Below are 14,946 nucleotides of genomic sequence, written 5' to 3' on the forward strand. Positions count from 1 at the left end.
TTACCAGTAAAGACAAAGGGTGGGACCAACAAATGCAGGGATCCCTGGATGTGGAGGGATTTACAGGATTGGATAAAGAGAAAAAGGGAGGCTTATGGCAGATACCGAGGGTTCAAAACAGCGGAAGCCCTAGAGGAGTATAGAATGTGTAGAGGGGATCTTAAAAAGGAAATTAGGAGAGCAAAAAGGAGGCATGAGAAACATTGGCAGGTAAAATAAAGGAAAATCCAAAGTTATTTTACAAGTACATTAAGAGTAAGAGGGTAACTAGGGAAAGAGTAGGGCCCATTAAGGACCATAGTGGTAATTTGTGTGTGGAGCCGGAAGACGTAGGTAGGGTTCTAAATGAATACTTTGTGTCAGTGTTCACAAGTGAGAGGGACGACATGGGTATAAAAATTAGGCAGAAGGACTATGATATAATTAACGAAATTAGCATAGAAAGGGAGGAGGTTCTAAGTGGTCTGGCAGGCTTAAAAGTAAATAATCTCCAGGCCTGGGTGAAATGTATCCCAGGCTGTTGAGTAAGGCAAGGGAGGAGGTAGCAGGGGTGCTGGCAATAATTTTCAATACCTCTCTGGCCACAGGAGAGGTGCCAGAGGACTGGAGGACATCCAATGGGGTACCGTTATTCAAGAAGAGAGGAAGGGATAAATCAGGGAACTACTAGCCTGTCTAACCTCAGTGGTGGGGAAACTATTGGAAGCAACTCTGAGGGACAGAATTAATCTACACTTGAAAAGGCAGGGATTAATCAAGGACAGTCAGCATGGTTTTGTAAAGGGGAGGTCATGTTTGACCAATTTAATTTAATTTTTCAAAGAGGTGACCAGGTGTGTAGATGAGGGCAATGCATTTGACATAGTCTACTTGGACTTCAGCAAGGCTTTTGATAAGGTCCCGCATGGGAGACTGATAACGAAGGTAAGAGCCCATGGGATCCAAGGTAATTTGGCAAATTGGATCCAGAATTGGCTGAGTGACAGGAAGCAGAAGGTGATGAACCAGGGGTGTTTTTGTGACTGGATGCCTGTGTCCAGTGGGGTTCCACAGGGATTGGTGTTGGGTCCCTTGCTGTTTCTGGTATATATAAATGATTTAGACTCGAATGTAGGAGGGTTGATCAGTCAGTTCATGGAAGATATGAACATTGGTGGGGCGGTAAATAGTGAGGAGGATAGCCTTAGATTACAGGAGGATATAGATGGGCTGGTCAGATGGGCTGATCAGTGGCAAATGGAATTTAATCTGGATAAGTGTGAGCTGATGCACTTGGGCAGGACAAACAAGGCACGGGAATACACGATGAATGGTAGGACCCTGGGAAGTATCGAGGATCAGAGGGACCTTGGTGTACATGTCCACCGGTCCCTTAAGGTAGCGGAACAGGTAGGTAAGGTTGTTAAGAAGGCATATGGGATACTTGCATTTATTAGCCGAGGCGTAGAATATAAGAGCAGGGAGGTTATGCTGGAACTGTATAAAACGCTGGTTAAGCCACAGCTAGAGTATTGCGTGCAGTTCTGGAATCCGCATTATAGGAAGGATGTGATTGCACTGGAGAGAGTGCAGAGGAGATTTACCAGGACGTTGCCTGGGCTGGAGAGTTTTAGTTATGAGGAGAGATTGGGTAGACTGAGGTTATTTTCCCTGGAGCAGAGGAGATTGAGGGGGGACATGATTGAGGTGTATAAAATTATGAGGGGCATAGATAGGGTAGACAGGAAGGAACTTTTCCCCTTGGTGGAGGGACCAATAACCAGGGGGCATAGATTTAAGGTAAGGGGCAGGAGGCTTAGAGGGGATGTGAGGAAGAATTTTTTCACCCAGAGGGTGGTGGGAATCTGGAACTCACTGCCTGAAAGTGTGATAGAGGCAGAAACCCTCATGACATTTAAGAAGTATTTGGATGTGCACTTGTGATGCCATGGCATACAAGGCTATGGGCCTAGTGCTGGAAAATGGGATTAGAATAGTTAGGTACTTTTTTGACCGGTGCAGACTTGATGGGCCGAAGGGCCTTTTTCTGTGCTGTAGGCCTCTATGACATTCAAACATCTTGCCACATTATTGCAGCGGTCTAGAGCAGTAGCTCTCAATCGGGGGTTGTGGCCCTCTTGGGGCCCATGAGAAGGTTTCGAGGAATCTGCCATAAAAAACGACAAAGTGTTTGCAGAAAAGAATACTTATGAAATAATAGGTAATAACCCAAATATGAGTCAGGACAAGCAAGAGTTTGGAGGGGTGGGTGCGTGTTGTTGATGTCTTGTAAATCAATGTATGTTATCCAATGAGAGTGAATCAGAGGTGGGGCCTCTGTTCAGACAGGTTGAAATGTGGAGAGAGTGAGAGAAAAAGCAAATTGTCCCATGTTTGAGGCAGCAGTGCTGGTTGGTGTTTGGACCAGTGAGCAGAAGGAGACCCCAGAAGGAATTGGCAGCACAAGGACTGTGCCTTTGCCTGGAAAACAACACTGAGACTCAATGCCAGAAAGAGAGCATAACCTAAAGCTTTGTGCGTCAAATCCATTGGCAAAATTCTCTGTGTGTCCATGTTTTCTTCATGCTTTTGATTTCTCCTTAGTTCCACCTCATGCGTGTAATTTCACTCCCTAAAGAATTCCTGCCTGCTATACCATGGGGAGTTATAATTGTCTCCACTATCATATTTATACAATACATACGTTTTTTTTTAAAGTGCTCGCCCAAGGTACGAAGAAGTTTCAAACTGGAAGGAGAATTATGAGATGTCTGGTAAATTGGAGTATGGAGAAAAGAGAATCTCAAGAAGGGATCAGAGGGTAGCGTTCAAGTGGTAAGCAAATCAAAAATAACAAATATATACATTTAATTATAAACTTTTGTAGAGAAAAATACTTATTACAGGGGAACAATTACATTGGAATTTTTATATCATGGAAGGGAGCCTCAAATAAAAAGTTTGTGAATCCTTGGTATAGAAGTGAGGAGACATGATATAGTAGAGCTCTGTTTGGATAAGATGTATACCTCAATCAAACTCCCATCCCTCCATATTATAAATGAGCAAGAATTTTGGGGGAAAAAATCCCTGCCATTGGCATGTTCTTCATCTCCATCATCTTCCAATTCTACTCATGGTTTCACAAATTATCTTTCTGCAGTCAACTATTGATATTTTGTGTTATGAATATTGAAATTTACAAGATGATTTTGTTTTAAAATGTCTTCTTTAACTGAAGGCGAAACAATGTTTTGGATTAGGGGGGTGGTGAGCTCGTACTAAAAATCTCTGCCTGGAGACTGGTCCATGTGATCTGACTACCATGGGCAAGAACCTTGAACAGAACCCTATTGAAATATCAAGTGACAGTTTCCAAACTTTTTCAGAGTAACTCACAGTAAAAGGACAGCTGCTTTGTAAGATACAGGGAGATAACGTAATTCCTGTAGTGTGGAGGAACAAAGCAGTTGCTGCTATGAGGAGCAAAGAAGCAGTGCTTTATGTGAGTAACTATTTAGAATACTTGTAAGAGTTGGTTTACTGTTTGAAATGAGGGGGACAGACCGACAGACTTTGAGATTTAAGGAAACAGGAGTAGCTGTGGTGGACTTTGCTGGTGAAAGTTAGGGCTGAAATATGCAGGCTGAGTGAAATAATTTTCAAAGGGCACCAGAAGTTTTGACCTGTTGTGGCAAGTAGAAGTGAACCTGCTAGAATGCTGCAAGTAACTTGCAATTTGTTCTTGTAAGTTACACATCTGCCAGAGTGCAGTGCACCCCAAATGGGGTTGTAAAATGTAATTTTTTTATTCATTCATGGAATGTTGGCTTCTCTGACTGGGCCAGCATTTAATGCCCATCCCTAGTTGCCCTTGAGAAGGTGGTGGTGAGCTGCCTTCTTTAACCGCTGCTGTCCATGTGGTACAGGTACACCTACAGTGCCGTTAGGGAGGGATTTCAGGATTTTGACCCAGTGACAGTGAAGGAACAGCGAAATATTTCCCAGGTGAGTAACTTAGAGGGGAGCTTCCAGGTGGTGGCGTTCCCATCTATCTGCTGCCCTTGTCCCCCTAGATGGTAGTGGTCATGGGTTTCGAAGGTGCTTTCAAAGGAGCCTTGGTGACTTCCTGCAGTGCATCTGGTAGATGGTACACACTGCTGCTACTGTCCGTCGGTGGTGGAGGGAGTGAATGTTTGTGAATGTGGTATCAATCAAGCGGGCTGCTTTGTCCTGGACGGTGTCAAGCTTCTTCAATGTTGTGGGAGCTGTACTCATCCAGGCAAGTGAGAAGTATTCCATCTCATTCCTGACTTGTGCCTTGTAGATGGTGAACAGGCTTTGGGGAGTCTGGCGGTGAGTTACTCATCGCACGATTCCTAGCCTCTGACCTCCTTTTGTAGCCACAGTATTTATATGGCCAGTCCAGTTCAGTTTCTGGTCAATGGTAACCCCCCAGGATGTTGACAGCGGGGGGAATCAGTGATGATAATGCCATTGAACATCAAGGGGCGATGGTTGGATCCTCTCTTGTTGGAGATGGTCATTGCCTGACACCTGTGTGGCATGAATGTTACTTGTCAGCCCAAGCCTGGGTATTGTCCAGGTCTTGCTGCATTTGGACATGGACTACTTCAGTACCTGAGAAATTGTGAATGGTGCTGAACGTTGTGCAATCATCAGCGAACATCTCCACTTCTGACCTTATGAAAGAAGGAAGGTCATTAATGAAGCAGCTGAAGATGGTTGGGCCGAGGACACTACCTTAAGTGACACCTGCAGTGATGCCCTGGAACTGAGATGACTGACCTCCAACAACCACAACCATCCTCCTTTGCACTAGGTATGATTCCAGCCAGTGGAGAGTTTACCCCCTGATTCCCATTGAATTTAGTTTTGCTAGGGCACCCTGATGCCACACTCGGTCAATCGCGGCTTTGATGTCAAGGACAGTCACTCTCACCTCACCTCGGGAGTTCAGCTCTTTTGCCCATGTTTGAACCAAAGCTGTAATGAGGTCAAGAGCTGAGTGGCCCTGGCAGAACCCAAGCTGGGCATCAGTGAGCAGGATATTGCTAAGCAAGTGCTGCTTCATAGCACTGTTGATGACCTCTTCCATTATTTTACTGATCAAGCGTAGACTGATAATGCAGTAATTGGCTGGGTTGGATTTGTCCTACTTTTTATGTACAGGACATACCTGGGCAATTTTCCACATAGCCGGGTAGATGCCAGTGCTGTAGCTGTACAGGAACAGCTTGGCTAGGGGTGTGGCAAGTTCTGGAGCACATGTCTTCAGTACTATTGCCGGAATATTGTCAAGGTCCATAGCCGTTGCACTATCCAGTGCCTTCAGCCTTTTCTTGATATCCCGTGGAGTGAATCAAATTAGCATCTGTAATGCTGGGGACCTCTGGAGGAGGCCGAGATGGATCATCCATTCGGCACTTCTGGCTTAAGATTGTAGCAAATGCTTCAGCCTTATATTTTGCACTGATATGCTGGGCTCCTCCATCATTGAGGGTGGAGATACTTGTGGAGCCTCCCCATCCAGTGAGTTGTTTAATTGCCCACCACCATTCACAACTGGATGTGGCAGGACTGCAGAGCTTAGATCTGATCTGTTGGTTGTGGGATCGCTTAGCTCTGTCTATCACTTGCTGCTTATGCTGTTTGGCATGCAAGTAGTCCTGTGTCATAGCTTCACCAGGTTGACACCTCATTTTTAGGTATGCCTGGTGCTGCTTCTGGCATGCCCTCCCGCACTCTTTATTGAACCAGGGTTGATCCCTGGCTTGAGGCTAATGGTAGAGTGGGGGATATGCGGACCATGAGGTTACAGATTGTGTTCGAGTACAATTCTGCTGCTGCTGATGGCCCACCGCGCCTCATGGATGGCCAGTCTTGAGTTGCTAGATCTGTTCAAAATCTATCCAACTTAGCACGGTGGTAGTGCCACACAACACGATGGAAGGTGTCCTCAATGTGAAAGCAAGATTTCGTCTTCACAACAACTTTGCGGTGGTCACTCCTACTGATACTGTCATGGACTGATGCATCTGCGGCAGGCAGGCTGGTGAGGACAAGTTCAAGCATGTTTTTCCCTTTTGTTGGTTCCCTCGCCACCTGCCACAGACCCTAGCAGCTATGTCATTTAGCAGTCGACCAGCTCAGTCAGTAGTGGTGCTACCGAGCCACTCTTGGTGATAGACATTGAAGTCCCCCACCCAGAATACATTCTGCACCCTTTCCACCCTCAGTGCTTCCTCAAACTGTTGTTCAACATGGAGGAGTACTGATTCATCAGCTGAAGGAAGGTGGTACATGGTAATCAGCAGGATGTTTCCTTGCCCATATTTGACCTGATGCCATGAGACTTCATGGAGTCCGGAGTCGATGTTGAAGACTTCCAGGGCAACTCCTTCCCGACTGTGTACCACTGTGTCACCATCTCTGCTAGGTCTGTCCTGCCGGTGGGACAGGACATACCCAGGAATGTTGATGGTGGTGTCTGGGACATTGCCTGTAAAATACAATTCTGTGAGGATGACTATGCCAGACTGTTGTTTGAGTAGTCTGTGAGACAGCTCTCCCAATTTTACCACTCATCTCCATATGTTAGTAAGGAGGACTTTGCAGGGTCAACAGGGTTGAGATTGCCGTTGTCTTTTCCGGTGCCTAGATCAATGCCGGGTGGTCTGTCCGGTTTCATTCCTTTTTTGTGAATTTGTAGTGGGTTGATACAACTGAGTGGCTTGCTAGGCCATTTCAGGGGGTATTTAAGAGTCAGCCAAACCGCTGTGGGTCATGTAGCCAGACCAGGTAAGGACGGCAGATCTCCTAAAGGACATTAGCGAACTAGGTGGGTTTTTACAAAAATCGATAATGGTTTCGTGGTCATCATTAAACTTTTAATTCCAGATTTTTATTGAATTCAAATTCCACCATCTACCATGGCGGAATTCAAACCTGGGTCCCCAGAGCATTACCCTGGGTCTCTGGATTACTAGTCCAGCGACAACACCACTACAGCCAGTGCCTCCCCTCTCAATTGCATTAATTAGTTAATCCAAAAGGGCCCTTTTCTTAGTTTGGTGTATTAGTTTCTTAAGTAATATTTGATCTAGGTTGATTTTAGTTGGTTTGTTACAGTAAAAGTCTTAAAATGTGAAATCTTGTCCTTCGGTTATTTCTATCAGTCGCTGGAAACTATTTTTTTTAAGTTATTGGTCTCTACAGGGTAATATTTGTCACTCCCTCTGCTCTTTGTTTTTGAGTCTGCCAACATCCAGGGGACTTTTATGGCATTTGACTAGGTTGGTTTCATCCCAGAGTTAAAAGAGGCGGCTGTAGACTAAAGTACCCCTATTTTACAGAGTCTGAGTTTTTTTTAAGTGGGCCTCCATAGCAGGCCCAGTGAGCTGGTTAAAAAGAGGCTGAAATAATGCAGAGGCTGCAGGGTATTCATTCTACCTACTGTTCTCTTCTAGTTTGGAGTTAAGTGTGTGAAGAATATGCTGCAAATTTTTGTCTCCCCTCAGAATGATTCACTCTGCAACAAAATAAAACATACGCTTGGACACGTTTCCTGCACAGATTTTCTTTATTGGCTCGTTTTACATTCATGGACAATGACTCATTGCCAGGCTGAAGCTGCTGGGATATCAGAAGTGACCTTTATTAAATCCATTACTCGTACTGAGCAAGCCACCCTTTTTAGAACCAAGTTACTGGCCACATTTACCTTCATGGAGCCTTCTGAATTAGGGGAAAACTATATACAAACACTTCAAATACAGCAGAACCACACAAAGCAAAATAGAAGTGCAAAATGTAATAGACACCAAAGGTAGAGGGTGGAAAATGGTGGGTTGGGGAAGAAAAGGGTGATATTTTCCCATAACTCAGACTGCTCTATTTAACAGCTAGATTGTGAGGCAGTTGCAGTTGTTTTTGAAGCTGTTCCTTGTTGAACTGCACAGGAGTATTGCTCCAATCTCTGCCAGGGACTGTCAGGTAGCTGCTGAGGCTGAAGATGTTGTCCAGGTTCTGCGACGCCATGCTGGTTTGGACCTCACTGCTCATCGGGCTCCCATCGACTGTCCAGCTGACCGCAGCAAAGCCCATGGACAGTTTGCTGACCAGACAAACTAATGTGCCGGCTCCTTTAGTGGACACCTCATCGGCTGAAGGTCCAAGCTGTTTTACCGAAGGGGTAGGGAGTTGCTGAGCGTCAATCAGAACCAGAGAAACTATGTTTGTATCAAGTTGGAGAAAAACTTAGGATCATTTCAGAGTTTAATAGAAGTTGCTGTGAAAGGCCTTAGTTTCCTACCATGGACCCCAGAAGTTTACGGAGAGTGACAGGCAATTGCCTTTTTTAGATTGTTTTGGCTTGTCAAAACAGTAGCAACAGTTTTGATAGATTGTTGTCAAGACTATCCTGATGGTTCAGTGGCTAAAAGTATCACATGCTGCAATTTTTTTGCCACAATTCATTCTTAGGATGTGGGCATCACTGGCAACATCAGCATTTATTGTCTCTCCTTATCCGCCATGAGAAGGCGATTTTGGGATCTACATGTTGTACCACGATAGTAGTTTGATACAATTGAGTGGCTTGTTAGCCCATTTTAGAGGACAGTTAAGAGTCAATCATGTTGGTGTGGGACTGGAGTCACATTTAGGCCAAACTTCAAAGACGGCAGATTTCCTTTCCTAAAGGATATTATTGAATAAGATGGGTTCTTACAACAATCAGCTTTATGGATACATTTTTTGAATAAGTTGAATTCAAATTCTTTAGATTATCAGTACAGAAATCTGAATTACAAGATGAACTACAATTCCTTCTCATTCTCTCACCTCCATCTCCAAGATTCCAACCCTAGATTGTGGCATTAGCTGATGAACGAGTGTGTCTTGGACAATTCAGCTGGCCTCAATTTTTTTTAAATTCATTCATGGGATGTGGGCATTTATTTATTACTTATTGCTCATCCCTAATTGCCCTTGTTCAGAGGGCATTTAAGAGTCAACCATATTGCTGTAGGACTGCAGTCACAAGTAGGCCAGACCAGTTAAGGATGGCAGATTTCCTTCCTTAGATGGGTTTTTATGACAATCCCCAATTTTTATTGAATACAAATTTCACAACTGCTGTGGTGGGATTCAAATCCCAGAGCATTGCCCTGGGTCCCTGGAATATAAGTCAGTGACAATACCACTATGCCACAACCTAAATTGACTGGTTAGGGATAAAAGTGATCCAGGCTCTCTAATTTTCACCATGAATTAGTGATCTCTACCTCTGTGGCTAAGACCAGAATTGCTTTTCCCAAAGCCTTGCACAACATTCCTTAGTTTGGGTTCTTTTTAAATGTTTCAACCTGTTTCACATTCATGTGCCTGTAGGCCTCCATGCATCCACTGTTAAAATTAAACAGCACAGGTTCACCTGGACAATTCAATTTTACCTTTTCCAGCACTACCCCTCCATTTAGGTTTAAACAAACCAGATGTACTGAAATAAAAACAGAAAATGCTGGAAAAACTCAGCAGGTCTGGCAGCATCTGTAGAGAGAGAAACAGATGTACAGATATACCAGATTTTCTCTGCACTGATTTAGTTTCAAAAGTAGTTCCATGTTCATGCAGAATTTTGAGAATGAGATGGTTGGAATTCACATATTTTAAAAAACAGAAGTAATTTTCAGAAAAAACTCTGCATTAATTAATTAATGAATAAGACTTAACGGAATTAACTGCACTCTCAAAATTCCTTCACCTACTTCAGGTACCATGCCCTAAAAGGGTGTTGCCAACCATGGACTTTCATTGGATTGGTCCATGATTATGCTTGGCAAAGTACTGCAGTGGTTTGCTATTGCATTCTGCAGTATGGTTGACTGGAAAGATTTATCGGTTGATAATCAGCCTGCTTGGCCACATTACAAACATGCTTTCTATGGTCATCAAGTCCTAAAGTGGGACTTGAACCCAGAGCTTCTTCCCCTGAGAGAAGGATGCTACGACTGCACCACAAGACTTCCCACCACTCACAAAAATAGTGTTAATTAGCAGACAGCAACATATGCAGTGATAAATAAAGCTACAAAGCACCACAGAGTATAGCTCTAATTCACAGAAACAGCACCTTCTGAGCTAGCAACATACATTAATTTAGAGAAACAATACTAATTAACAGCTAGTACTAGAAATAAAGCAAAAATTAAGAGAAGCCTAGCAGTAATGAACAAATCTAGTGCAGAAAGACAACACTAATTTACAGAAATTGTGTTGGACACTAAATATGATAGTACTGAAATCAGTAGTTTCACACAGTATAATTAGTATCTAACAAGTGCTCAGAAAAACTGAGTTTAAATTAAAAATCAATTACTAACTTTACAAGTTCACATAGCTAGTTTTTGCAGGAGGGAACTTCCAGCCGCTTACCTGCAACAAAGAGCTTGGTCCCTTGGCCGAACACCCACACAGTGTGATGTTCTAGGGTTCAGTCCATACAGTTATCCTGATCGTGGAATCAGACAGAAAACATTCATGATTCTCCAGTCCCAGCATTAATCAGACTTTCATGTATTCCCAGTTCCTAGCTGGTGAGGGCCAATAAGGAATGAGCTCACAGCAACACCTACACACTGACATCAAAATGTCATTAACACTCAATACTGGGCAGTGAGATTCAGAATGTTATCAATTATGAAATGATATTAATTTGAAAATATTGAATAAGGAACACAGATTTTATGAAATTTAAGACATTACAATATAATCAATATATTTGTATCTAGCTTTATAATATTTGTTGCTCTCAGTTTTTGTTTTACCTTATGTCACTGTGGCACATAAGTACTACTCGATGAAAACCACTTTCCGCAGTAATAGATGGCAGCATCATTCACCTCCACGTTCTTTATGATTAACTGGTAAATGTCATGGCCACTGTTGACTTTTGATGTGAAACGGTTGCTGCTAAACCCAGAACCAAAGGTAGGTGCGTTGAGAGAGTGATAGTAATAGAGGATCCATTGAGTTGCTGCTCCTGGTGTCTACTTGTACCAATAAGCAAAATCGCCATCACCCGTTCCAATGTTACAGTCCAGTGTAGCCATGTTTCCTAGTTTCACAGTCAGGCCTGAAGGCTGAGTCAGAGTTTGGCACTGTCCATCTGTAAAAGAACAGGGATTAAACATTGTTAAAAGCTAAATACTGCGGATGCTGGAAATCTGAAACAAAAACAAAAATAGCTGAAAAAACTCAGCAGGTCTGACAGCATCTGTGGAGAGGAATACAGAGTTAACATTTTGAGTCCATATGACTCTTCATCAGAACGAAAGAGAAATAGAAATGTGGTGAAATATAAGCTGTTTAAGGGGGGAGTGGGACAGGGGAGCTGGATGGAGGGTCAGTGGTTGGTGGAGGCAAAGGAAAGATTGCCAAAGATGTCATAAACAAAAAGGTCAAAGGGGTGTTAACGGTAATGATATTAGCTAAAGGATGTGCTAATGGTGACATTAAGGGTAGAAAGCAGGATAAGCAAGTGACAGATGGTCCTAGTGGGGTGGGGGGAAGGGATTCAAATAGGCTAAAAGATGGAGATAAAACAATGGATGGAAATAAATTTTAAAAATAATAATCGAAATAGGTGGGAAAAGAAAACTATATATATAAAAAATAAATAATTATTAGTAAAAAGGGGATCCAAAAGGGGGTGAGGATGGAGGAGAGAGTTCATGATCTGAAGTTGTTGAACTCAATGTTAAGTGCAGAAGGCTGTAAAGTGCCTAATCGGAAGATGAGGTGCCGTTCCTTCAGTTTGCGTTGAGCTTCACTGGAACATTGCAGCAGGCCAAGGACGGACATGTGGGCATAAGTGCAGGATCGTGTGTTGAAATGGCAAGCGACAAGAAGGTCTAGGTCACGCTTGTGGACAAACTGAAGGTGTTCCGCAAAGCGGTCACCCAATCTGCGTTTGGTCTCTCCAATGTCGAGGAGACCACATTGGGAGCAGCGAATGCAGTAGACTAAATTGAGGGAAGTGCAAGTGAAATGCTGCTTCATTTGAAAGGAGTGTTTGGGCCCTTGGACAATGAGGAGGGGGAAAGTAAAGGGGCAGGTGTTGCACCTTCTGCAGTTGCATGGGAAGGTGCTGTGGGAGGGGGTTGAGGTGTAGGGGGTGATGGAAGAGTGGACCAGGGTGTCCCAGAGGGAACGGTCCCTATGGAATGCTGACGGGGGGGGGTGAAGGGAAGATGTGTTTGGTGGTGGCATCATGCTGGAGTTGGCGGAAATGGCGGAGGATGATCCTTTGAATGCAGAGGCTGGTGGGATGATAAGTGAGGACAAGGGGGACCCTATCATGGTTCTGGGAGGGAGAGAAAGATATGAGGGCAGATGCGCGGGAGATGGGCTGGACACGGTTGAGGGCCCTGTCAACCACCATGGGTGGAAAACCTCGGTTAAGGAAGAAGGAAGACATGTCAGAAGAACTGTTTTGGAAACTGGCATCATCAGAACAGATGCGACGGAGGCGAAGGAACTGAGAGAATGTGATAGAGTCCTTACTGGAAGCAGGAGCTGTAGTCGAGGTAGCTGTGGGAGTCGGTGGGCTTGTAATGAATATTGGTGAATAGTCTATCACCAGAAATTGAGACAGAGAGGGCAAGGAAGGGAAGGGAAGTGTCAGTGATGGACCATGTGAAAATGATGGAGGGGTGGAAATTGGAAGCAAAACTAATAAATTTTTCCAGGTCTAGACGAGAGCATGAAGTGGCACCAAAGCACTCATCGATGTACCGGAGAAAGAGTTGTGGGAGGGGGCCTGAGGAGGACTGGAACAAGGAATGTTCCACATAACCCATAAAGAGACAGGCATAACTGGGGCCCATGTGAGTACCCATAGCCACACCTTTTATTTGGAGGAAGTGAGACAAGTTTAAGGAGAAATTGTTCACAGAGAGAGAACAAGTTCAGCCAGACGGAGGAGAGTGGTGGTGGATGGGGATTGTTTGGGCCTCTTCAAGGAAGAAGCGGAGAGCCCTCAGACCATCCCGTTGGGGGATGGAGGTGTAGAGGGATTGGACGTCCATGGTGAAGAGGAGGCGGTTGGGGCCAGGGAACTGGAAATTGTTGACATGATGTAGGGCATTAGAGGAATCACGGATATAGGTGGGAAGAGACTGGACAAGGGGAGAGAGAATGGAGTCAAGATAGCAAGAAATGAGTTCTGTGGGGCAGGATCAGGCTGACACGATTGGTCTGCCAGGACTGTCCTGTTTGTGGATTTTAAACATTGTTCATTGACTCTTTTAAAAAAGACCCCAAGTTTCCCTCCATCTGCTCCAGGAGGAGCAGAGTTCAGTGTTTGTACTTACAGCCCAGCCACAGTGCCAGAGACCAGAAAAAACACAACATCCGCATCATTTCTGCCAGTGAGTTTCTTGCCTCCCTTCACCCAGTGTATCTGTGACAGACTGTGGCAGCAGCTGCCCATTGAACCCAGTTATAGACCCATTCACATCAGGAAGGAAATCCATGCAAATTAGAGTGATTCACACTGACCAATGAGAGCAAGGATTTGAAACCCTCCCATTCAGCGTCAGAGATTCAGACTGATGTAGTAACACCTCAGTCCTGTTAGATACGACTTGCATTTTAAACAGAAGATAGTTTCTATTATAAGAAACGACTGCAACAGCACCTGGAGGGGTTGGGATTCCTTTTAAATAGTTGATTAAACATTTTAATCCCTGCTCTTTTACAGATGGACAGTGTCAAACTCTGACTCAGCCTCCAGACCCGACTGTAAAATTGAGAAACACAGCCACATTGGACTGCAACACTGGAACGGATGATGACAATTATGTTTATTCGTACAAGCAGACACCAGGAGCAGCTCCTCAATGGATCTTCTATTACTATCACTCTGAATGTGGTATAGCAGAGTTCTTGTTTTGATTGATCTGCAATTTAAACTCCAGCCCTGGATAGAAGAAGCAGGCAAACATAAAGACTTCCATGGGATATATTGGGCAAGAAACTTTAAACAAGGCCATAATTTTATCTTGTGGTTTTCTCATTAATACATATGCCTTATAAAACTGGATTCCTGTGACACATTTCTGTACCACACACTGATACAGCACATGTTACTGTAGCTCTCTTCAGCTCTAAAGAAGTGTCATTTGGACTCGAAATGTTAACTCTGTTTCTCTCTCCACAGATGCTGCCAGAACTGCTGAGTTTTCCGGCATTTCCTGTTTTTATATTAGATTTCCAGCATCCACAGTATTTTGCTTTTATTTTGTTACTATAGCTTCATAGCAGAGAAACCAACTGAAACATTCTCTGTAAAACAAGTTCATCACTGTAGGGTACTTAGTGAGTGACTCTTAGTGTCCCGACACAATGTATTGGTGAACCCCCTCAGTTCATGTTGGATAATTTTGTCACGTGTGTTTTCGCTGTTTCAACATTGAGTGACATGGTCAACAGGAAAGGGGCTGGAGTTCAAACTAGCTACAAATGTCCTAACTTGCCAGCTACCTGACTATCAGATACTAACCTGCTATCAAATAATAATTGACTATTAAGACTGTTAAACATATTCTAACATCTGGGTAAATTCTATTATCTGATTATGTTATTTTCCTAGAATCAGCACATTGAGAGCTAATTGCACCTCATTTAAATGTTGAAGGGGATTGGGGTGAAGTTAAACTGCATTTCTGGCCTTCATTATCCATTTTATACTTCCACCGAAGGTAAAATGGCCCAACTATGATTTTTTTTTTCTCCAGATCTCCCTCCTTTTATGGAAGCTGTGGCACAGGCTGGTGAGGGTGTCAGCAATCAGTTACATGTCCTAGTGACCATTCTTCATGTGAGATCCTATACAGTTAGTGTAGAGTGTGTTATGGAGCTAGCCTTTATAAGATGGTTTTG

The 14,946-nt window shown here is 43.8% G+C and overlaps 1 pseudogene across 1 annotated transcript; it reads right to left on the reverse strand.

Moving 5' to 3' along the window:
* Positions 1-7,897: 7,897 nt before the first annotated feature.
* LOC144688759 (immunoglobulin lambda-1 light chain-like) lies at positions 7,898-13,465 on the reverse strand (annotated as a pseudogene). The gene is made up of 4 exons (XR_013578477.1): positions 13,377-13,465; positions 10,843-11,170; positions 10,438-10,472; positions 7,898-8,231 (listed from the first exon to the last, which is right to left on the reverse strand). The product of XR_013578477.1 is annotated as an immunoglobulin lambda-1 light chain-like (transcript).
* Positions 13,466-14,946: the final 1,481 nt, after the last annotated feature.

The sequence above is a fragment of the Cetorhinus maximus genome, chromosome 13, assembly GCF_964194155.1.
Source record: "Cetorhinus maximus chromosome 13, sCetMax3.hap1.1, whole genome shotgun sequence".
In the NCBI taxonomy this organism is placed as follows: domain Eukaryota; kingdom Metazoa; phylum Chordata; class Chondrichthyes; order Lamniformes; family Cetorhinidae; genus Cetorhinus; species Cetorhinus maximus.